Genomic DNA, 26,463 nt, shown 5'->3' on the forward strand with positions numbered 1-26,463 from the left:
GTCAATGAAACAGGCTGGACATCAGCTGGAGTGCAAATGGCGCAAGACTTGAAGTGAAGACAACCGAGCAAGCTCTAGAGTGCATAATCGTGCCTATTGTGTGGCAGTGCGGGCAGCAAAGAAGGTTTATTTTGCTGCCTCCATTGCGTCCTCAAGTAGCCATCCAGCAGAGGTCTTCCAGGTGGTCTGGCAGTTGTTAACATCTTCCCCAGTGAATGGGGCCCTGGCCCCATTGAGGACCTGCTGTGACCTTTTTGCATCGCACTTTGAGGACAAAATCACTTGTCTCCGCAGCGACCTTGATGCTGTTAGTGCAGTACCACACCAGTCGAGGTGTCTGATGCAACCATCTGCCCAATTTTGTGGGATCAGTTCCAGTTGTTACGGCCTGATGATGTGGACAAGATGCTTGCAATAATGTGACCGACAACGTGCCCTCTTGATCCCTGTCCCTCCTGGCTAATAAAAGCTAGCCAAAGGGGTATGAGTGGGTGGGTCCAAGGAGTGATAACTGCTTCCCTACGGGAAGAGGTGGTCCCTGCTCTCCTTAAGGAGGCAGTAGTGTGGCCACTCCTGAAGAAGCCCACCCTGGACCCAACAGTATTAGACAACTACCTCCCAGTCGCAAATATCCCTTTTCTAGGGAAGGTACTTGAGAGGGTTGTGGCGAACCAATTGCAGGCACTCTTGGAGGATACTGATTATCTAGACCCATTTCAGTCTGGGTTTCGTTCTGGTTACGGGTAGGGATGTACGAAAGTCAGTTTCCTTTCCACGGATTATGTTGATGGTGTGGGGGGGGAGGCGTTCCATCCCTACCCCCGAAATCCTCAACGGGTGGGGGAGGCGATCCGTTCCTCTCCCCCGGAATCCCCCACGGCCGGCTGTGCTCCGCAGCAGCTCCGCAGGGCAGCCAGCCAGGCCCAGCCAGGCCAGAGCCGTCCGCAGCTGGATTTCCGGCTGCGGAGGGCTCTGGGGAAAAAAACACACAAAACCCGCGTACGCAAATGGCTATTTGCGTTCCCCTTATTTTCGCCGTCTTAGTCTACGTAAATGTTTACGTAGACTAAGACGTGCCAAAATAAGGAATGCAAATGGCGGCGGCCATGGCTGCCGCCATTTGCGTACGCACGTGTTTTTTTAAAGTCAGCTGTGATAGGCTACGTAAACATTTATGTAGCCTATCACGTTTTTTTTAAAAACCTAGCCGTGATAGGCTACGTAAATCTTTACATAGCCTATCACTTTTTTTTTTTTTTAACTGGAAATGGCAGCGATGGCAGCTGGTCAGAAGACTGGCTGTTGCAGCCGCTGCCGCCAAACCGCCTCTGGAGCCGCTGCCGGAGCTGCCGCAGCCAGGAAGATCCGCCCAAGGTAAGTCCCGTCCCGGGGGGGGGGGGCGCGGGGGGGCGGCAGGCCGTTCTGCCACAAATTTCAGGGGACCAAATGTGCTGGCATTCGGCCTCCCCAAGATCCGTGGCGGAACTTTCGTACATCCCTAAGGGGAACCAAATAGCGTAGCGGGCGCTATTTGCATCCCTTTTTGATTCACCGTTTTAGCCTACGTAAATATTTTTGTAGGCTAAAACAGTGAATCAAAAAGGGATGCAATAGTGCCCGCTATGCTATTTGCATTCCCCTTTATTTTCGCCGTCATAGTCGGAATTTTTCACCGTAGCCACCGCCATTTGCGTTCGCGGTTTTTTTGTTTCTTTACATAGCCTATCACATTGTTGTTGTTGTTTTTTAACCCAGCCATGATAGGCTACATAAATCTTTACATTGGCCTTTTTTTTTTTTTACAAGACTGCAAATGGTGGTGGTGGCAGCCGGTCGGAAGACCAGCCGCCGCCGCCCAGAAGATCCACCCCAGGTAAGTCTCATCCCGGGGGGGATCCGTGGGGGGGCGGGGGGCAGGCCGTTCCACCATGGAGTTCGGGGGGCCGAATGCACTGGCATTTGGCCTCATCGAGATCCGTGGCAGAATTCTCTGACATCTCTAGTTATGGGACTGAATCAGCCTTGGTCACCCTGATGGATGACCTTCATCGAGAGAGGGACAGGGGGAGTGCAACCCTGTTAATTCTGCTCGATCTCTCATCGGCTTTTGATACCATTGACCATGATATCCTCCTGGATCGACTCTGTGGGATGGGTATTGGAGGCACCGTGCTATAGTGCTTCCGGTCCTACCTATGGGCCGATTTCAGAAAGTAACATTAGGTGACTATTCCTCAGCCCCTTGGCAATGAGCTATGGGGTGCCGCAGGGTAACATCCTGTCCCCAATCTTGTTTAACATCTATATGAAGCCACTGGGAGTGGTCATTAGGGGATTTGGAGCTAAATGCCATCAGTGACATGCTGATGACACACAGCTCTATCTCCCTGTGACATCTGAATCAGGAGAGGCTGTGCAAGTCCTGAATCAGTGCCTAGACTCAGTGATGGGCTGGATGAGTGCCAATAAACTGAAGCTGAATCCTGGCAAGATGGAAGCCCTGTGGGTGAGTGATTCCCGGGTCTGGGAGATAGGCTCATTGCCTGTTCTGGATGGGATTGCACTCCCTCGGAAAGATTAGGTCCGTAGTCTGGGGGTACTCCTAGATCCATCATTGTCGCTGGAGGCCCAAGTGGTCACGGCAGCTCGGAGTGCCTTTTACCAGCTTCAGCTGATTTGCCAGCTATGGCCTCTCCTGGACAGAGATAACTTGACCACGGTGGTACAGGCATTAGTAACCTCAAGACTGAATTACTGCAATATGCTCTGTGTGGGGCTTCCCTTAAGGCTGGTCTGGAAGCTGGAGCTAGTGCAGAATGCAGCAGATCGGCTGTTGTTGGGAGCTGTCCCGTTTCAGCCTGTAACTCCTTTGCTGAGGGAACTGTACTGTCTGTCTATCTGCTACCAGGCCAGGTTTAAGGTATTAGTACTAGTGTACAAATGAACTTGAGCACGCTCTGGGAGAGAGCGGAGGACAGGAAGGCCTGGCGTGCTATGGTCCATGGGGTCACAAAGAGTAGGACACGACTTAACGACTGAACAACAACACTAGTGTACAAAGCCCTAAACAACTTGGGACCAGGATACCTGAGAGAGCGCCTCCTTCCCTACCAACCTGCCCGGTCACTGAGGTCATGAGAGGGCATGTTTCTGGTGGTTCCACATAGACCTATGGCCTGGTTGGAGTCCACCAGGAGAAGAGCCTTCAGTGTGGTGGCCCCCTTCCTGTGGAATTCCCTACCTTTAGAGGTCAGGCAGGCACCAACATTGTGTTCTTTCTGGCGCCTCATGAAGACGTTGTTCTTTCAAGAGGCCTTCCTTGCATGACCAGCCGTGGTTGCTGAATTCCAATTCATTGGGATTTGTCTTTTTAAAAATGTTTTAACTTTTTAAAACTCTTTTAACCATTGTTTTATTCTTATCATGTTGTTCACCGCTCTGAGATCTTCTGATGAGGAGCGGTATATAAATATTGTAAATAAATAAATAAATAAATAAATGGCAGATTATAAACTTCAGGTTGGGCTTTTCAGGCAACATTATTGTGTTAAAACTGGAGAGATTCTTGACCTTGCCAGGCAGCCCATCACAGACATACACACATGATGTCTTTCACAATCTCTCATTAAGTTCAAAATAATATGTCTTCTCAAACATTTGCCTATCTTCTCAAAAGCAAAATATATGTAGCACTAACTGCATGCTCACCGTTTGCAGTGGAGGTCATGTATCCCAGATATCTAGGTGGTTATGAAAAGGATAATCTCATCAAATCATGGTGTGCCAATTATTTTCATTAATCCCCTTTGGACTGAGAAGAGTGTGAATATTGTATTGCCAGTAGGGATGGATTAATCAATCTATTTCTGGTCCATGTCCATTTTGCACGGATGCAACCCTTAGTTTGTTCTATCCAATTTCCACAACAGACTGCAATTAACTCCCCCCCCCATGAACATTTGAAAATTCAAATATAAGTTTGTACACTTTCCCCTAACATACATTTTGACTGCAATTTTACATAACAAACATGGTTTTGTATGCAACTGTCCCTAGCGTATTCATTTTTGTATGCGACTTTCCCTAATGTAAGCATTTTTGGAGATTTCCATCACAAAATTCAAAGAAGTCCACGATCCAAAGGATAACTGTGTTCCAATCTGCATATTAGTCCAGGAACTGCGGATTAGATGGGATCGCTTAAAAACATGGACTTAACAAAATTCCCCCCCCCATCCGCAAGTGTCACTCATCAGCCTGCCAAATCGAGAGTGAAGTCCCATTGGACTCAATGAAGTCCCATTGGAATTCTGATAGCAGTCCTAACCAGCTCCCTCTCACAAGAGCCAAACCAAACATCACTAGGACCAGCACATCTCTCTGCGCCGCTGGTGAAATCCCACATTTCCTGACATTCTGCCAGTTCAGCAGTGCTCTGTCTCCATGCCTCTTCTTTCCTGCCCTAATTAGCTTTACAATCAGGCACTTTGGCCCTCACCTTTCCATCATCCTCTTAAGTCCACTTTCTCAGCTCTAGTTATTTTCAATGAAAAGAGTTCCTCATTTCCACCCATCTTTCCATGCATGTAATATCAATCCTGGGTGGGAACTGTATGGCCCTCCAGATGTTGTTGGACTGCAACTCCCAGTAGCCAGCATAGCCTATGGTGAGGGATGATGGGAGTTGCAATCCAACATCTGGAAGACCACACATTTCCTATCCCTGATATAAATGTTATGTAGCTTGCTAACTATTCAACACTCAGAAGGGTCGTTGTTGTCATGATGGTGGCAGGTTCACACACAGCTTCTTTTTTACACTTGTTGTTGTTTATTCGGTCAGTCACTTCTGACTCTTCGTGACTTCATGGACCAGCCCACGCCAGAGCTTCCTGTCGGCCGTTGCCACCCCCAGCTCCCCCAAAGTCGAGTCCGTCACCTCCAGGATATCATCCATCCATCTTGCCCTTGGTCGGCCCCTCTTCCTTTTGCCTTCCACTTTCCCTAGCATCAGCATCTTCTCCAGGGTATCCTGTCTTCTCATGATGTGGCCAAAGTACTTCAGTTTTGCCTTTAAGATCATTCCCTCAAGTGAGCAGTCTGGCTTGATTTCCTGGAGTATGGACTAGTTTGATCTTCTTGCAGTCCAAGGCACTCTCAGAATTTTCCTCCAGCACCACAGTTCAAAAGCATCTATCTTCCTTCGCTCAGCCTTCCTTATGGTCCAACTCTCACAGCCATAGGTTACTACGGGGAATACCATTGCTTTAACTATGCGGACCTTTGTTGTCAGTGTGATGTCTCTGATCTTCACTATTTTATCAAGATTTGTCATTGCTGTCCTCCCAAGAAGTAAAGGTCTTCTGATTTCCTGGCTTCAGTCAGCGTCTGCAGTAATCTTTGCACCTAGAAAGACAAAGTCTGTCACTGCCTCCACGTTTTCTCCCTCTATTTGCCAGTTATCAATCAAACTGGTTGCCATAATCTTGGTTTTTTGAGGTTTAACTGCAACCCAGCTTTTGCACTTTCTTCTTTCACCTTCCTCATAAGGTTCCTCAGCTCCTCCTTGCTTTCAGCCATCAAAGTGGTATCATCTGCATATCGGAGATTGTTAATGTTTCTTCCAGTGATTTTAACTCCAGCCTTGGCTTCATCAAGCCCAGCACATCGCATGATGTGTTCTGCGTACAGGTTGAATAGGTAGGGTGAGAGTATACAACCCTGCCGTACTCCTTCCCCAATCTTAAACCAGTCCGTTGTTCCGTGGTCTGTTCTGACCATTGCTACTTTGTCGTTATACAGATTCCTCAGAAGGCAGACAAGATGACTTGGTATCCCCATACCACCAAGAACTTGCCACAATTTGTGATGATGCACACAGTCAAAGGCTTTAGAATAGTCATTAAAACAGAAATAGACGTTTTTCTGAAACTTCCCGGCTTTTTCCATTATCCAGTGGATATTGGCAATTTGGTCTCTAGTTCCTCTGCCTTTTCGAAACCCAGCTTGTACATCTGGCAATTCTCATTCCATGAATTGCTGGAGTCTACCTTGCAAGATCTTGAGCATTACCTGACTGGCATGTGAAATAAGTGCCACTGTTCGATAGTTTGGACATTCTTTGGTGCTTCCCTTTTTTGGTATGGGGATATAAGTTGATTTTTTTCCAATCTGTTGGCCATTCTTGTGTTTTCCAAATTTGCTGGCATATGGCATGCACCACCTTGACAGCATCATTTTGCAAGAGTTTAAACAGTTCAGCTGGGATACCGTCATCTCCTGCTGCCTTGTTATTAGCAGTGCTTCTTAAGGCCCATCAACCTCACTCTTCAGGATGTCTGGCTCTAGCTCATTGACCACACCGTCAAATCTATCCCCGATATTATTATCCTTCCTATACAGATCTTCCGTATATACTTGCCACCTTTTCTTGACCTCTTCTGCTTCTGTTAGGTCCTTGCTATCTTTGTTTTTGATCATACCTATTTTTGCCTGGAATTGACCTATTTTTGCCTGTTTCTAATTTTCTGGAAGAGGTCTCTTGTCCTTCCTATTCTATTATCTTCTTCCGCTTCCGTGCATTGCTTGTTTAAAAATAATTCCTTATCTCTTCTGGCTAACCTCTGGAATTTTGCATTTAATTGGGCATATCTCCCCCTATCACTGTTGCCTTTTGCTTTCCTTCTTTCTTGGGCTGCTTCCAGTGTCTCAGCAGACAGCCATCTTGCCTTCTTGGTTTTCTTTTTCTTTGGGATGTTTTTTGTTACCGTCTCCTGAACAATGTTGCGAACTTCTGTCCATAGTTCTTCCGAGACCTTATCTACTAAATCTAGTCCCTTAAATCTATTCTTCGCCTCCACTGCATATTCATGAGAAATATTAGTGAGCTCATATCTAACTGATCTATGGGTCTTCCCTATTCTCTTTTCCCCCTTTTTTCTCTTTCTCTTTCCCCCCCTCTTTTTTACCCTATCAAGTGGCATTTAGACATTCAGTCCATATGACTGAAATATGGATGTCGTGGGCATCCATTTGAGGCTCAAGGCTCATTTCTTGCTGGCTTGGACCCCCAGCTGCCAGTCCATGGACCCCCATGCTTGACCGATTCAGCACGCGCCAAGTTGGGCAAGCATGGTGGTCCCCACTGCTCTGCTGAGCTGCCATTTTGCAGAAAATGGCTGTTCGTCCTTTTCCGTAAAGGGCCTTTTTGCATAAATGATGGCCATAAATAGGCCTGTTTACACAACATTACAGGTATAAAGGGTCTAAACAGACCCTTTACACCTGCAGTGTTGTGAAACAGGGTCTCTTTACTGCTGTCATTTACATAAAATCGACCTTTACAGAACAGGATGAGATCCCATTTACCACAAAATGGCAACTTGGCAGAGCAGTGAGATGCTGCACACCGGGTGCCCATGAACCCTCCAGTGGCTCACCACACATGGTGAGCAGGGGTGGGCAGCTGGTGAGGGTCCGGTGAGCAGCGTGAGAGGCTGAGGTTAGTTTGCCCATCCCTAATTGAAAGAAACCCATCATCAAGGATGAATTCATCATGCCATGCAGCCTGCTAATAAAAGCCAACACAGGCATTTCTCTGGGTGGGAGGGTGCTATTGCGCTCATGCCCTGTTTGTGGGTTCCTGGTCGACAGCTGGTTGGCCACTGTGTGAACAGAATGCTGGACTAGATGGACCCCTGGTCTGATCCAGCATGGCTCTTCTTATGTTCTTATGTGGTGGCATTAGACATCATAATTGGCCACCATAAGTCCCAGGTTCAGTCCTCCTTGTCAGCTCCAGATAGGACTGGACCAATGGCATAAGGCAGTTTCCTATGTGCCAGAGTGTTGTTCAGTTCTATAAGCAAGGCTTAATTTGAGCCAGAATTAAACTGTAGTCACAAAGCTACTGTTGTCCAGCACTCAGAACTGGAGCACCTGGAATAACAGATGAAGTGCTCTTGCCACTGAGGACCTAAAACAAGCCCTCCCCATTTGGGATTAGTGAGTAAGACTTCTATGTCAGTGGGCCTCATGGCTGAATTGTGGTATCACATCTATATGCATGTTGTAAGTAGTAACATCTAGAGATGTATGAGAATTTTGTTAGGATTCATTTTTACTTCAAATCTGCCCTGTTTGCAACCCCAAATGCAAACGGGTGCATAATTTTCTGGAAAAACTCTTTAAAAAAGTGCAGATTTTTATGCTTCGATTGGGGTGAGGGTGAGGAGGAAGTGAGCATTTGGGGGGTACACTTAAAAATGCATCAAAATTTGTACTTTTTTGGTTCAAAAAGAAAAAAAAACCCTGTCATGTTTGGGAATGGGAATGAGATGAACCAAGGTCAGAGATGAAAACTGGAGAATTTCAATGAATTGGATGATTCTCCCATCCCTAGTGACACATTCCAATGTGCACCAATATGTGTGATAAACCATGAATACAGCAGAACTGCCACTATATGCATGGTACACATAAATCTGAATACATTCTAGACTTCCAGTGTGATGGCTTTAGTCAATCCCAAAGAGTCTGAACTGGATAGCTTAAAACAACAATTAACCTGCAACATCAAACATTGTAATGTTGGTGTAGGTAACCTGTGTCCCTCCAGACTACAACCCCCATTAACCCCAGCCAGCACATCCAGTGGTCAGGGATTATGGGAGTTGTAGGCCAAAACATCTGGAGGGCACTAGGTTTAATGCAATTTGAGAAACTGTCCGGGCACCACCACAAAATGGCTGCCATGCCTTACAAGAAAGAAGTGACAGGAGTCCCAGCATTAAAATGTCTGATCTTGCTAGGGATGCCAGAGAATTCTGCCATGGATCTCGGTGAGGCCGAATGCCAGTGCATTCGGCCTCCCGAAATCCGTGGTGGAACGAAGCCCCCCGCCCCCCCACCCCACAAAAGGCATGCAAAATGGGACACCTACCTGCTGCCATTCGTGCTGACTTGTGAATGGTGGCCGCGTCCGCGGCCGCCATTCACTTCATGACTATAGCTGTGATAGGTTACGTAAATACTTACGTAACCTATCACAGCTAACGCAGGGATGCCATTTGCGTCCCTGCAGAAGCCGTGATAGGCTGCGTAAGTATTTACGTAGACTATCACGGCAAAAAAAAGGGAACGCAAATGGTGGCAGCTACGGCGGCCGCCATTTGCGTTCCCTTTTTTTTTTGGCCGTGATAGCCTATGTAAATATTTATGTAGGCTATTACGGCAAAAGAGAGGGGCGCAAATGACATAGTGGCTGCCATTTGCTTTCCCTTTTTTTTTTTTTGCCATAATAGGCTACGTACATATTTATGTAACCTATCACGGCAAAAAAAAAGGGAACGCAAAAGGCGGCCGCCGTAGCCGCCGCCATTTGCATTCGCTGTTTTTTTTTTTTGCTGTGATAGGCTACGTAAATATTTACATAGCCTATCATGGCAAAATACAAGGACGCAAATGGTGGCAGCTACGGCAGCCGCCATTTGCATCCCTGCAGGCCGCCCAGCGGCCAGATGTCCGGCTGCGGGCGGCCACAGCTGGCGGCTCTGCAGAATCTCCGCGGAGTGGAGCCAGCCGGACAGAATTTCGGGGGGAGGGACGGAGCACCTCCCCCCCACCGCGAATGTCACCCTTCAAAAAGGAAGTGACCTTTGTACATCCCTAGATCTCGCAGGTTAATTTCTTTAAAAAAATCTAACCAGTTTGGATTCCTTGGGACTGAATAAAGCCATCACACTGGAAAGTCTAGAATGTAGTTTGAACGTCTATTGCAATGTATTGTATTCATTAAAAGACAATTAATCCAACCCTACTTATGTTTATTCATGTGATTGCATAGGTCAGGGGTAGAAAGATAGTGCCCGTGGCCACAAGTGTGCCTGTGGACACCTTTCTTGGAACCCACCAAGGTGCCCTGCACCCTCCCACTTCTTAAAAAAACCCCAAACAAATTTACTTACTGGCAGCTGTCATAACCATTTCCCATGAATGCCTCTGGACCACAAGTGGGGCTCAGAGACATTCTTTGGAAATGAAGAGAGTGGCAGTTGCAGGCTGATGCTTTCCTCTGCAGCATGTCCAGCTACCAAGAAAAAGAAGGAAAAAAGAAAAGGGGACTCCTGTCACTTCTGTCTGGCAAGCCATGCCTTCCATTTTGTGGTGGTGCCCAGGATGGTTTCTCAAATTGCCAAATGGGCCCACAGGTCCCCAAAGCTTACCTACCCAACATAGTTACTGACTTGGGAATAAGCTCTATTGAACAAAACTTACCTCTGAGTAAATATGAAAAAGGTTTGGGCTTTATGACCACAATCCTAAGCATGCTTTCCAGTAAGTCTCTTTGAAACCAATGGGGCCTACTAAAGAGTAAATATGCATAGGACTGGGCTACAATTCAGTTTGATTAAAATCATTGTGAAGTTTGCTATTGTGCCCTAAAAATAACAAGCACACCATCATACCCTGCAGAGGGTAAACCTTAATAGGCTATTTCTACAGTACTACATCTGCTACCAAAGTGAATACACCACACTGTCTTCCTCAGGGCAATTTCCAGTTGATAGCAAAAGGGACAATCTCTACTGGTTGGATGCAAGCCCTTAGCTTGTGGCCTCTGGCACTTCTGGCTCCATGTACTTTCTTCCCCTCCTCTTTCTCTCGTTTAACAAATGGTGGCTTTCCCCCTGCTGATTTGAATCTGCTGGCCTTATACTCCAAGCAATCTCATGTCTGATATGCTCAGCGGTGCAGAGACCTCATCAACACCACTTTCACTCCTCGTGTCACATTCCATTTTCATATTGCAACCCTCTAGATGCTATGGGTGCTCACAGATGTCTCCTCCACACATTCGGCTGCCCGTCAGAGGAGAATGCAGCTGGGCCTTGTTCGCTAAGTAGCACACCAAATATAAGCCCCTAAGCTGGCTCGGCTTCAGACGGCACCATGCAATCATGAGTCATCACATCAGCAAATCATGGGTATTTCCTTTCGCCATAATGTATTACGATGGAATGGCATGAGTCCATTTTGACACCAGGTCTAGTCACTTGCTATTGACCCAGCAATGTTGTGCCTTGTATACCACATTGGCCTTCATTGCATCGTGGTATCAATTAACACTGTTAGACTGTGCTTTCACTTCATCCTTTCTGCAGCTATAGCTATAGGATTTTCTTTTTCTTCTGGACTTACCAGAGAAAAAAGATATGCAACACAGGTGTCATCATACCTTGGGTTGAAATGTGTCAGTGATAGTGCTATCTAGACTTCTTTGTCATAGAAAATGGAAATTTGACAGTGTGGTGAAGATTTTTGATTTAGCTCCAAATTTTGTGCATTTGTGCAGTATGATCCTAAGTGTACTTCCTCAGAAGTTACTTGCTAAATTCAGTAGGACTTAGCAGGGAAATTACCAAGCTCTAGAAGATATAGGCAAACTAATTGCAAATTAATACTGTAACCAGAGATTATTGGAGCAATTCCATGCAACTTCACAGGTATCAAAGAGAAATTCATAACTTGTCCATAGATCATACTCAACATATTGAAATTCATAACATCCATAACTTGTCAATATATTCAACATATTGAAATTCATAACATCCATTGGTGCTGAGTCAGGCAAGTGTGGAGGTCCACGGACTCCAAGGTGGCCCCCAACCAGACACTCGTGACATCCCTAGGAGGAGGTTCCCCATCCCTGCTCTACAGCATGTACTGTATACGAGGTGTGTTTTTGTTTTTGTTTTCATTTGGAGTGTTGGACTGGGCTGGGGAGATCCAGGTGCAAGTCTCCACTCAGCCATGAAGCTCGCCAGGTGACTTGTGCCCAGTCACTGACTCTCAGCCTAAGCTACCTGCCAGGGTTGTTGTGAGGATAAAATGGAGAGGAGGAGGATCATGCACACCACATTGGGCTCCGTGGAGGAAAAGGTGGGATATAACAAATATCCCACCTTTAGAGCTAAAACAGGTTTGGGAGGGGCAACAGGTTCCACAAGACCATTTTGCTTGCTTGTTCCACCCCTCCTTTCCTCCCTGGTCATGGCTATCTCATCTTGTTTCTCTGATCTGCTCCCTGGTGCTTCTAGGCACAATTTTTTGTTTTGTTTTTGAGGTGCTACATGATGCCAGCATGAGAAGGAACCACTGGCTGCAGCCCAGTTTGGATTTCTTGATTAGTGATGCTTCATGCCATACAGTGGGCAAAGAAAAAAATATTATTGGTCAAGGAGCACAGCTGCCACCATTGAGCCTGCAACCACTGCCAGTAAGATGGGTAAACACTTCGTCCTCATTCTCTAGGCCTCCCAAGGAACCCCTGAAGTGGGGGACAGGGTTTTCACAATCCACAAATAGGGATGTGAAGTGGGGAGAGATACCTTAGCTCAGCTCTCACGTCCACAGAAATTCAAATACTAGAAAGACAATTCTTTCCACTGCTCACAGCTCTAGATGATACACCCCTGCTATAGAGACAAAGTAAGTGCCTGAGACATCTTATTCCTGAAACTAAAGTATTTGTTTTATCTTTCCCTCTCAGATGTGATAAAAGTACAGATCTCGGGTTTTTCTGCTCCTTTGACGCATGACATAGGCTCCCTGTCTATACCCATGACAGCTTTAAAGAATGATAAAGTCTTATGCTTTGCAGGAAACATCAACACAGATGAGCTGAGTTTTGGAGAGGGATTGAAAAGGAGAACTAGTAAGAATATAACTATATTAAGAGAAAAAGAAATTCCTGAGGCTAGCAAACCCAAGAATGATACCTTTTCTTTGGGGGGTTGTCTTGGATCACCTCAGGGCTGTGTCACACCTTAACAAACATTTACTCTTTTTAGACTGCAGATATACCAAACATATGTAAACAAGAAAAGAAGTCACATGTCATATTATGTTCCAAACATAAACCTGTCCCCAGCAAGTTTATGTTCCTCAGTTCTTCTGCTCAGTTCTTCTGCTTGCTCGCAGCCCATGCCCACCTCAGCAGTATATCTATTAATTACTCATCCTGACTGCCACATTTTATGCTGCTCCTCAAAATCTCTGCTCCTGTTTCTAGCCTATAGTACACCATTCAACAGCAGCTTTTCTAGCAAGGACAGTTTGATACCTCACATGAGAGATTAAGTGATTCATCGGCTTAACAAGCGCACTTGCTTCATCGTTCTGTGGCAGTCTTTATCTATGCTTCAGCATAGATAGGTGCACTTCACAGAGATTGTGGTACATCAGGGCTGACGTCAAGTGTAGGCATAGTCGGGCACCTGCCGAGAGCCCACACCCCAGCTGGGGTTAGGGATGCTGGAGGAATCCATCCGGGGGGGGGGGTGAAGCTCACCAAGCTTTCATCAGCATCCCCCCACCCCCGGTCTCCATCTCGTTTCCCCTTCTGTGGCCAAAATTTGCTTAAATTGCACAATTTGCGGCCAAAATTTGTGCACGTGTCTATTTATGCAAATAAATTAAAAGATGGAAAAGTTCCCGAATTTCAGACCCCACCCCATGGCTCAGCCTGCAAATGTGACCCAAGTCACATGCTCAGTGGAAGTCAGTTGAGCCCCCCAAAGGCTGGATTTCACAGTGACGGCCATACATAGGCATGCTCCTTCTCTTCACCATTGCAGCCTGCCTGCCCAGCTGCCTCTCGCTCTGGTCCAGACGAGGGTGATGGTGAGAAGAGGAGCAGGAGGTGCCATGGCCTGCTTGCTCCCTGGCTCTCCGCCTGTCAAAGAAGCGAGTGGCAGCAATGAGGAAAAAGAGGAGGAGCTGGAGACAACAGCGGTCAGAAGGCAGACTCACTGAGAGGGGGGTCTATTGCCTAAAGGCCTTCAGACCCCTGGAGCTGGTGCTGCCATAAGCCAGTTTAAAATGAAATCCTGAGGGATTTCCTTCTACCTCACTCAGGTGAATGGAGGCTTTCCAAAGTCGCAAATTCCCAGTTTCTGGAATTAAGGCCTTTTCTATGGGGATTTTGGGGAGTGATCTTGGGAGCTATGTAAGCCGACTCAAGTTGTAGTGTCGTGAGATTCAGAAATTGCCTGGACCCCCAATCCCGCTATGGGGATTTGCATGCATAAGCAGGGCTTCTATATGCACATCGTTGGCTGGATCAGAAAGTGCCAGTGTGAATTGGATGAACATTCAGATGAGAAACAAAAGGTGCATGTGAGGTGCACATTCCGGAGAACGTTTGGATCTTTAGTTTAGTTTTAAATGGTGGGATTTCGATGTGAGGCTTCTAATTTGAATTTTGTGAATGTTATTTATTCATTGATAAAATTGATAGCCTACCCTTCATCACAACGTGATCCCAGGGCAGGTCACAATACACACCATATCTTTATAAAAACAAGAAAAATGCACAGCAACTGGTCAGTATCAAAAAAAGTCATATACATAATTGGAGCTTCAGTTTGAAATGTTGACAATAAAATCCACACTCCTGTGCTATCCATGATCATTTGTAGCTTTCATATTGGACTGTTTGCTAATTTTGAAATCCAAATATGGCAAGCAGGAATGTGTATTCCTTTGGAGCAACTATTTGCATATTATGATGAGGAACCCAATAATATGAGCTCTCATCTGGGATTCTTCTTCTTTCTAGGTTCTATGAATGCAAGTTCCATTTTACCCAATATTTTGCAGAGGAAGTTCCTCAAAGGAGGCTGCATGCCATTTCCTTATTCTAGGTGGACTGTAGGGGTGCACGAAAGTCACTTACCTGGTCTCGCAGCTTGCTTCGCGGTGGGGGGGAGGCACTTCGCTGCTCCCCCCGAAGTTCAGGCCGGGGGGGGAGGGTTCCCACCTTGCCTGGCCGAAATTCAGGCTGGGGAGAAGTGCCCCGTCTCCCCGGCCGTGAACTTCAAAAGAAAAAAAAAAACGCCCCTGTGATAGGCTACACAACGATTAACGTAGCCTACCACGGCTAGCCTATCAAGGGTGACTTTGAAAAAAAAAAAAAGCGCGCACGCAAATGGCGGCCCCCATAGGGAGCCGCCATTCACATTCCTTATTTGGTCCCTCTAGTCTACGTAAAGATTTACATAGACTACGGCGAAAATAAGGGCAACGCTCCGCCCCTGACGAAGACCTGCCGAACTTCCGCCAGGACCCGCCGCCAGGAGGGACATTCATGAAAGGTAAGTCCCATCTCGGGGGGGGGCAGGGGGCGGGGGGGCGGAGAATTTCTCCCCGAACAACCTTCGGAGGACCAAATGCATTGGCGCTCGGCCCCCCGAAGTTTCGGGGAGAAATTCTCCCCCATCCCTAGGTGGAAGGGTAGAAAATGCCACTCCATGTCTGCTTCTTCTCTGACTTCCATGGAAGCATAAAATAATATTGAAACCCACACAGCGATGTCACCCTCAACCATACCATTCCATTGACAACAGGTGAATTTTCAGGCAATGTTCTCTTCCAGAAACAGCATTAAGGAAGTTTTCTTTTGTGTCCTAAGCATTGAAAATTCTTCCGACTATAAAGAAAAGAAATGGCTAGGGGCCAATGGCAACCAAATGTGTTAGATGCATCCCATTTATTATTAATGTAACCACACTCTATGTAACGGCAACAGTGAAGACAAGTAAGCGGTTACCATGGAGATACGTTACTCAAGATGCAGCTAAAAATACTCCCCTCCTCTCTTACCATGATAAATATTGCATTATGAAGGCTAACAATGATGGTATCAAATGCCATTTCTCAGCAAGTATCCAGCTGTGAGCATTATGGCTATCTAATGGATTGCCTGATGGTCACATTGAATTTGCCATTTGTAAATGTGCAGCTCTCCCTCCCGCTCCATCTAAATGGATTCATCATTCCATGGTGAAATGTTAGAAGACAGCTGTTGATATGATTAGGCAGAAGTATTGCTCTCAGTTTCTGGATAAATTTCATGTCCCTTTGTGACTTTTGAGTTTGTTTCTGTGGAAGAAATGAGTGCTAAATTGAATGGAACGGTTCACATGATGTCTGAACAAGGTGACTGGGACTTATTTGGCCCAACTTCACATTATGTTTTATATTAATTGTGAACCAGGAACCTAGGATTTAGTAGTAGTAGTAGCAGCAGCAGCAGCAGCAGGATAGACACACAGTTCTGCAAATGGAAGTCTGCTTTCCCTACACCTTCTCCCGTTGCACCTCCCAAAGCATCTCCTGACCTTAAGGACACTCAAGAATGGTCTAGGATCTTTCTGGAGCATCTCCTGGTCTTCAGGAGAGGATTTTCAGAGGCAAATGTGATGTAGGGTGAAGGAGAGGGTCAGGAAAGCCCCTTTTATAAGCAGACTTCAACCAATCTTGCTCCTTCTCCCCAAGGTATGGTATGAAGGCCCATAATTCAACAACTTCACTGAAGCTCATCAGATCTGGATCTGGTCAGTGCTTGGCCAAAGAAATGCCAGGGAACTTTGTCAGTTTCATCATGGAACATAAGAAGAGTTGTGCTAGATCAGACCAACTGGCTATCTCATCCTGCATTCTGTTCCCATTGATGCCTGTGGGAAGCACTTCCTGAAGCCTCCCTCTTTCAGCTTCTTTTTTTTATTATTAGTTCCTTCATTTAGAGAAGCGTCCTCTTTTGAAGTGAAATATGATTGTGTTGGACTTACCTGGCAATTTTCCACTTACATATAAATTAAATTTGATAGCAGTATGCTCACTGCTTCCAATCAGTTTAAGAACACTCACAACCTGCACTAGGAAGAAAGGCAGTATATAAATGCAGTCTTTTTCCTCTGCTGTATCGGATTTTTAAAAAGTGTTTTATTATTTACTAATGAAAGGACCCAGCTTCACATGGGCTGGAATAGCCCTTAGTTTGATATAGTGAAGCCTTCAAGATAGTTAAGCAGCTGTCAATGTTGATACACTGGCCAACTAGGGATGTAGAAGAATTGTGTTCCCATTCACAAATCAAGCAAACATGTCCCACAGGCAACCCTAAACACAAACTGAGTGTAATTCTCAAGACATTATCGTGAGCTTGCGTTTGTGTTTGAAAGTGCGCACTTGCACAAGTGAGCTCTACTGAAAATGTGCATTTTCCCATCTAAACCGCATATTCACACTTGAGCCTATGGGGGGAAATGCACATTTAGGGAGCATGCTTGGAAAAGTGTATATTTCTCATACACTTGAAAATGTACTCTTCCTGTTCAAAAAAAGAAAAAGAAAGATGCTCACATTTGGGAGTGAGAATGAGGCGAGGTGAGGATCAAAATGGAAAGCAGAGAACCTCAATGACCTTGAACATCACTTGTTCTCCCATTCCTAATGCCAACCCTGTAGGACTGAAACTGACACCACTTTCTGTCATGGTGCACCCCTATAGTCCCCCTGTGTGTGTGTGTGGGGGGGTCTGTCTACTTCATTCCCTTGAGGCAGGGCTGCTCCAAAGCAGGAAGAGGGGGCAAGTATAGAACTCTCTTCCTCAAATTACTCCCCCAAGCTTCAAATTGTAAGCAATGTAAAGCTATGTACTGGTTATGGAGGTCTGCCACCTAGTGACTGAAGATGGCATTGCAGTCTTCAACCTACTGACATTTAATGACTATAACCCCAAGGTACACACCCCCAGGGTCCCCTTACTATCCATGCCAAGTTTCAGGATTTTAGATTTGATGTCATTAGAGCTATGGTGCTGACAGACAGACATCCTCTTTTATTACTATAGATCATTGTCACCGTTTTAAAATTGCTGAGTTATTGCATTAACTTAACATTGATAGCTGCCTTGGGCTTGCAGAGGAAGGACAGGATAGAAATGTTTTAAACAAATAAACAAACAGTACTGTGTATTTCAAATTTTCAATAATGCTTTGGGGTGTTGAAAGTGATTCCTATGTATCATCTTAGTCACCTTTACACTGAGTCTATAGGGTAAATCGGTGGCTTGGATTCTAAGGTGCTCCCACATTCCCTATGGGAAACGGCAGTTTATCCTAAATCCACCTCCATCTGCAGCTTCCTACACCATTCCCAAGTGCCCCCCCCCAAGTCCAAGGTGTTTGGGGCTGCAGGGAGATGCAGAGGGAAAGGGAAGGTGGGAAAGCCCTCTTCTGGGTTCTATTCATGGAAAGAAAGTTAGAATCCAAGCCATTATTATCACCATATTGAAGATAAGGGGACTGAAGATGGAAAATAGTGGTCACCTACTGCATTCAGAAATGAGGAGGAGAAATAAATGTGAGAGAAATACATTTGAAACAGGGACTTCCTGCCTCAGAGTTTATACTCTTCGTCAATACATTGCACCATCTTTAGCTACCAATCAAGTAAACTGCACCAAGTACACTAGTGTGCCGTGATAGAACTTCCAGTGTGCTGTGAAAAATAAATGATGGGATAATTAAAGGCTCCTGTGAGCCCAAACCACCCATCCACTGTAGTATGCTAATCCATTTTAATATCAGCAACAGCTTAAATATTCTTGATCTTTCCCCCAATTATTTGGGATATTATTTTCAAGGAAACAAGAGCTGATTTGCCTACAGAAATGTGCACTTCAGTTCCAGCTATTTCAGTGCTATGCTACACTAGATTCATTGGTCTGCTTGAGAATGTTAGCATGTACATATCTTAAACATATGGGGCACTCTTGCTTGAAATTTAAAGCAAGTAAGGTGTGTCAGACACATTTGCTTTGATGCAATTTCAACTGAACTCATTGGGATTAATTTTCAAGTATACATGACTAGGTAGTAATGTATGGCTGTGAGAGCTGGACTATAAGGAAGGCTGAGCGCCGAAGAATTGATGCTTTCGAACTGTGGTGCTAGAGAAGACTCTTACGAGTCCCCTGGACTGCAAGGAGGTCAAATCAGTCCATCCTAAAGGAAATCAACCCTGACTGCTCATTGGAAGGACAGATAATGAAGCTGAAGCTCCAATATTTTGGCCTCCTAATGCGAAGAGAAAACTCCCTGGAAAAGACCCTGATGCTGGGAAAGACTGAAGGCAAAAGGAGAAGGGGACGGCAGAGGATGAGATGGCTAGATAGCATCACGGATGCAATGAATATGAACTTGAGCACGCTCCGGGAGAGAGCGCAGGACAGGAAGGCCTGGCGTGCTATGGTCCATGGGGTCACGAAGAGTCGGACACGACTGAACGACTGAACAACAACAACAACAACAACAATACATGACTAGGACTGAGCGGAAAGAAAAGAAAAGAAAACATGTTGGCATATTTTTCTTTAAAAATGAATCCTCTGCTGCTTTGCTCTTACAGCACAATCCTTACCATGTTTGCTTGGAAGCAAAGCTCTTTGATAAGAGTGTCCACATAAGCAGGTCTAGGATTTCAGCAGCTCCAATTTATCTCTTAAGAGCAGGAGTGTCAAATCTCAGGCCCATGGGGCAAACCTAGCCCACCTCAGAAAGCCACATCCTCTTCCCCTGGCCTCATTCCTCTCACTGACCACCAATTGCTTGGTGGTTTCCTGACTTTTGCAGATCCCCCCCCCCCTTCTAAAAGGTTGAAATGCTTCTCCTAAGGCTTAGTTACTGGCAGTGGAGGCTGGTGGCTGTTTTCAGTGGGGTGGTAGATCCGCTCTGGGTTTCAGGCAGCACCTTCAATAGCTCCTTCAGAGTTCTGACTGGTTCTGACTGAAACCCAGTGCAGATTCACCACCCCACTGACATTGGAGCCACCAGCCTCCACTGCGTGCTGGCAGTAAGATTAATATTGATCTAGGAAAGTGGTATGGGAATACTAAAAACAACTAAGTAAATGCTAGTAATTTTGGTATACCTGCCCCTTTTGCCTTTGGTCCCACCAAACATTGGAATGCGGCCCACGAGAGCTTCTCTGAAACTGAATTTGGCCCTTGATCTGAAAGAGGTTCCCCACACCTGCTTTATATGAATATATTTGTATAATGTACATAGTTCAATGAATACTGATTCTTGGTAGGGTCTTTAGCATGGAAGATCTGGTTTTCAGCATTGTTTGCCTGTTAGTAGCACAATCCTATGCGCCAGTGAGAAGTCTGTCTCATTGAGTCCAATGGGACTTATTCCCATTATGTATGTTTAGGTTTACATCCTATGTCATCTTGCAGTGGTTATGGAATGAGATGATCCCTCCCAATAATGGGTCTGAGAGAGCCAAAATTCTTTGAAAGTGTATTCAGTGAACAAATGCTTCAAAATGGAGCGTATTTATGTCCTTTATTGCAGTGGTGGGCCACTTGTAGGCCAAAACATTTGGAGGGACACAAATTGCTTTATAGTGAGTGAAGCTTGTTGATTGCTTTTCTTCTTCACTGTTCTTTGTCCCTCCCAACTTCATGTACTTACAAGTCTAAGGAAAATTTTAAGAATGCCATTGATGCAGAGTTTTAGAAAAGTATGCATATGGCTTTGATTTTGAAATATGACATTCAGCTTATTCTTTCTGTCTTCATGTAACATATTTCTTTAATTCTTGGTGAGATTCTATATCACATTTTTATATGCTGAGCTAGGCAGTGCACCATCATGAACAATCTACCCTGCCAAGCTCCCTGTAGTATGATATGATGTGCCGTGATTTCATATATTGAATGTCTTCCTCATCCTTTTGATTGCAGTGTAACAACAACAGTGAGGAGAAAGCCAATCTCCTTAATAGACTGTTTACAATTTAGCCATGTTTTAATTAAGATTGATTGTTTCTTTGATTTTGAAGAAGTGAGGGTTAATTTCGTTCAAGACACAACTAAAGCTAAACATGTTTATTTTTAATTAACTTTTCTTTCCAGATCATTAAATGGCAAATAATAGTGAAGTGTGGGTTTCTTGAGTACACTAGGAAAACAGATTAAACAGCAAGATCATCCATTATTTCAACATTTTAAATGAAATCAACGTGTGTGATCAGATTTTGCTTTTCTGATGAAAGGCATGTGGGTTGGAAAGGATGTTTCTTTTCCCCAGGTAAGGAATATGAACAGGTTTATGCACCATGTCACATATCATCATGCAGGAAGTTCTGATTCAAAAATAATGCAGGCCTCTAGAGGTTTGACCAGCTGCAGCCTCTTTTGAGGTCACTGCTGTTCCATTTACACCAGTAAGGTGTACAGGCACTGCCACTTTAAAGACAAATCTTCTTTTAAAAGCTATGCATTTGTTCTGGGGCCAGAGAGGCTGCAGTAATGTCTGCTATAAACAACTTTTTTTTATATATAACCTTGTACTTAGGAAATATCCCATGGGTGTAGAATGTGCATGATATCCAAATAATAATTGGGAATGATACGAGGGAAAATTGGCTAATGTTAGAAACATCTGTTACTTGTCTGTCTTTATGTAGCTAATGTGCACATTATTCTAATGGGGAAGCTAGTCCTACAAATGCTCTTTATTTTATCTAAAGATGGTTTGCTGTAATATACACTTCCATGCTTGAAACTAAGTAGAGATGGGGAAGAAATGTGTTTGGCTTGCATTTTAATGCAAACTCACCTAAATTTTGTGCATTTGAACCAATACACGAACCAAAACTCAGTTATTGCTTGAAATTCACACTTCCCCAAATTTTTCAACAGACCTCTCCAATCAAAAAAGGCAAACAAAAATGTGTACATTAGTGAAAGTAATACTAAAATGCATTATACTGGGGAAATTGCTTGCAAAGAAATGTGCATATAGTAGGCAAAATTGCATACAAAATGCGTGTATTAGGGAAAATGCACACAAAAATGTGTACAATTTTTTCATGCAGAAAAAAAATTCTCAAAATTTGGGATAAGCTGAAGACTGGAAAAATGAGAAACCAAGAGAAACCAGAATTGAGAGATTCATCCATCCCTACTTGAAAGGTAGGATAAAGCCATTCAATTCTGACAAAATTGTCCAAAGAAACCATTACAATTAGAAACTAGCTATGGACAAATCTGTCAGTTTTGCTTTCACCCACATTCATTAAAAATTATTATTAATAATGAAGTTCTATCCATCCCATTTATGAAGACATTTGTGAATTTTGGTTACTTCTTATCAAAGAATGAAACAAATGAAACTCTCTCCCATCTGCACTGGCCAAATTCAATAGGGACAGGTATTCCTAGCATGGAGAGGACCACGTAATACTTGCCTGTCATGTAGCTGTTAAAAGAGCCTGTCAGAAAAAAGAGATGGAAATCCTAATTCAACCCCACAAACATGGCTGAATACATAGTCCTCTGCCTGGATGGATGAATCGGTCAGTTTTGCTTGCTCCTCATATCAAAGTTTTATAAACCTCAAAGTCTTTCCATCCCATTAATGAAGAAATTTGTGCATTTTGGTAAGACCTCACAATGCTCCACCCCACTTACATGCTACATTGGGGCAGGGGAAGTACTGACAGAAAACAAAAGGAAAACTACGACTGGTGTTCCTTCTTGCCTGTTTCTTTTTAAACAACCCTCATATTAGATCTTCACACTGCATCTTAAAGTTGAGGGGAGGGTGTTAGCAAGCAGTTTGCAGATGCCCAGTAGTTGCCCCTTTGGGGGAGGAGTAGGGATGTCAGAGAATTCTGCCCGGATTTTAAATGGGCTCAAATTCTGACAAATTTATTTATTTATTTATTTATTAAATTTATTAATCGCCCATCTGACTGGTCACCCAGCCACTCTGGGCGATGTACAACCCACCATAAAACAATTTAAAACAATAAAATTTTACCATACATTTTTTTTTTAAAAAAAAATACCCTAACCCACCCCAAATGCCTGCCTGAACAACCACGTTTTTAATGCACGACGGAAGCTCATTAAAGAGGGGGCATGATGGAGTTCCCTAGGGAGGGAGTTCCACAGAGTGGGGGCCACCACAGAGAAGGCCCTCTCCCTCGTCCCCACCAGTCTAGCTGTCCTGGCTGATGGGACAGAGAGAAGGCCATCTGAGGCTGATCTTGTTAAGCGGCCTGTCTGGTGTTGCTGTCCTGACCTGTCCATGGAATCCTCCTCGGAACGGGGTGGCCAGGTCAACCCGGACCGGAGCTCACGTGGACCCTTTTTTTTTTCCTCCTCCAAAAGGCAGATTTTTCAAAAATAATTATGAAAATAAAAATGTAAATGGGAAATGGAGGAAGAAAGACCATGTGTGGCTTTACCCTTTTTATGAGGCATTTTTCCGGAGGCTTTCTTTAGCTGGGGCTGAGTCGTCCACAGAAATCCTCCATCTTCTCTTTTTATTGTCTGTGGAGGTGAGGTGAGGTCAGGTCTGGTGAAGTCAGGTGAGGTGAGGTCAGGACAGCTCTGGTGAGGTGAGGTCAGGTGAGGTGAGGTCAGGACAGCTCCGGTGAGGTGAGGTCAGGTGAGGTCAGGTGACCGGAAGTTATGGGGGGAATCTCCACAAAGGGCTTTACTCTTATGGAGACCAAGGGCACGCGGAAAGGATTTTTTGGCAGGAATTATGAAGGTATTTATGTAAGTTCCAGAGCTGAAAAAAATGGGGGGGGGAATCCGGGGCAGGTGGATGGCAGAATGGGGTGGCCCTCAACTCTGCAGCATCCTCGCGGAGTGGAGCCACTCCGCGAGGGTTCCGGGAGGGAGGAATGGATTGCCTCCCCCCCCATGGATTCCCCAGCGGGACAGACGGTGGGGAATCCGTACACCCCTAGGGAGGAGGTTATTATTTGGATAAATGTTGTACTGGAACACTCCTTAATATTTACTAATGTACATCATCTTTAAAATTATTCACCTGCTTCATGGAAGTGAATGCAAGTTCAGTGCAAATGGATTCTCCATGCCCTTCTGACAGCAAAAAGACTGATTACAACATTGGAAGGATAAACACTCACCTCCTTATAATGTAATGGATTGAAGACTTTACAAGACTTCTCTGTAGTGGCAGCCACCCTCATACAGTTTGGGAGGCAGAGAATGTAACATCTCTTGAACACCTCCTGAAAACACACCTTTTCACACAGGCTTTCCCTGGGCTGTAACTGCTGCTGGGTTTTATGTCATAGTTTTAAACTTTAAAAAGTTTTATATCATGTTGTGTTAAGATGTATGGTTTTAATTGTGAGCTGCCCAGAGAGCCTTGGCTACTAGGCAATATAAAAATGTAATAAGTACAAATAAATACATACATTTGAATAAATGGTACAGACATCACCTGTGAATGGATACTTATTTGGATATTTGGTCTGGATTTCTAGAAGTTTAAGTATAGTTCTTAGAAACCTGCATTTTCATTCATCTCTCTCTCTCTCTCTCTCTCTCTCTCTCTACACATACACACACACATACTTCATATGTATGCATTGAAACTGATATATTCAGAAATATGTAGCCACACTTTTCTTTCTTTTTTCTTTTTCTTTTGTTGAAATTTTATAATAAAAATAAGTTTGAGAGAGAGAGAGAGAGCAGTTTGCCAAAGCAACTTGTGAAAAAAGTGCCATTCATGTATGTTATTAGGGCTGGGCAGGCACCCCCCCCCCTTCTGAGTTCTCTGGGTGCCTGCCAAGCCCATGCCCCCACTCGTGTGCACCTGGACCCATGCTCAAGTTCCCTGCCGCTCGCCAAGTCACTCGCACTCCCCCAGGTGGTGGAGTTGAGCTCCATGACTGTCATTTTTGGAAACAAAATGGTGATTGCAACAGTGTGCATATTTGTATATACGCAAAATAGGGCCATGAATCACCCATATACACAAGATTACAGCCGTTTGCTTTCCTGTAACCTTGCGTAAATGGGCCATTCACACCCCCCAGTTTGGATATACATGAATGGGTGCATTCGCTTGCTCGCTGCAGAATCCATAGGTTGGATTCACAGAAATCTGATCTCATTTGAATCCACTGCAGGGCTGACTGACATCCCTAGTTGTAACATAGAAAGCTGCCTTTTTTTCGAGTCAGACAGTTGGTCTATTTAGCTTAGTGTACTGTCCCTTCCAGTCTTCCCCTATCTGGCTCCCTCCAGATGGGTTGGACTACGACTCCTATCATCCCTGGCCAACCTGGCCATTAGCTGGGCATAGTAGGAGTTGTTGTCCAACACATTTGGAGGGCACCAGAGTCGGGAAGGCTATTCTACTTACTGACTGTCAGTAGCTTTCCGGGGTCTCAGGCAGAGATCTTTCACATCACCTGCCAGCTAATCCTTAAAAATAAACAACAAAAACAACAACAAAAACTGGAGGCACCAGAAACTGAACTTGAACAGTCATTGGTTAGTTTGATATGGTGGGATGCTGATAAGAGAAAGTGGTGTGCACGTGAATCTTACAAGAGCAAACAGGGACTGCAGGGTGCAGCCACGGAAATAGGGTGGTTCTTTTAGCTCCATCTCCAAGACATCTTGCTGTTTCTAATGTTCTACCAAAATTCTTACATGTATTTTACAAAAACGTGCAAGATCGGAGCATTCGTCAAATCCTTAACTTGGACAGGATTTAATCATTCCCCTCCCCCACCCCAGAAAAACAGATATAACTTGCTAGCAAAAGCAGCAATAATTACCCATATTATGCTTTGTTAATTGGTTGGTGTGGGGTATTTCTTTTAAAAAGTGGAGTGTTAATTGGGAGCAGCTCATGAAAGCGAGTGACTAATGGAGTTGGCAGGAGCCTGATACGCAAGTTTCGCCACTAAAAAGACAACATTTACAATGTAACGCTAATTTAAAATGTCAGGTTTTCTTCTTCTTTTTGAATAGTGAATATTTTATAGTTGGCTCATGCCAGTTCAATTAGTTGCTCACTTTCCTGAGCAGCCTTCAATTAACACACAGTTTTCTTAAAGGTATACTTCAGTATTTAATAATAGAACTGAAAGATAGATAATGATGTGTTGGTAATTAGCTTGCTGTTACTCTAAACTGCCATCTCACATTTATTTTCTTTGTTATGTGTAATGGAAATTGTATTTTTTGTTTCATATATAGCTAATGCTAAGCTTGCAATCACAACTCATTTACTTTGGAGTGGTTCATTTATTTATTTGTAAATGAATGTTGTAAATTAAGTGTATGGGACCTCAGGTCATACTGTAGGGGATCGACCCTGTTAACATACTGAGGTCATGATTCAGAGCTCTGTTGTGGGTTTAATATGAAAAGGCCAGTAGGAGAAGCTTTGCTATGCTGCAAGGTTTGCCCCAGACTCTGGCAGGTTCAGCGGCAAGACATCATCATTCCTGCCCTTGCTAATAAATGACACCATCATCAAATTTAAAAACAAAAGGTCACCTGCACACTGGGGGGTGGGGGATTTCAAACCTATACATGAACCAAAACTCAGTTAGGGATGTCAGAGAATTCCGCCATGGATTTCGGTGAGGCCAAATGCCAGTGCACTCGCCCCCCTCAAAAATCCGTGGCAGAACAAAGCCCCCCCACCCCCCACCCCACAAAAGGCGTGTGAAATGGGACACCTACCTGCTGCCGTTCACGCTGCTTTGCGAATGGTGGCCGCGTCCGCCATTCGCTTCTTCATTATAGCTGTGATAGGC

This window comes from Heloderma suspectum, chromosome 1 (assembly GCF_057233095.1).
Source record: "Heloderma suspectum isolate Gila_16-S chromosome 1, 16-S_ref, whole genome shotgun sequence".
In the NCBI taxonomy this organism is placed as follows: Eukaryota; Metazoa; Chordata; class Lepidosauria; order Squamata; family Helodermatidae; genus Heloderma; species Heloderma suspectum.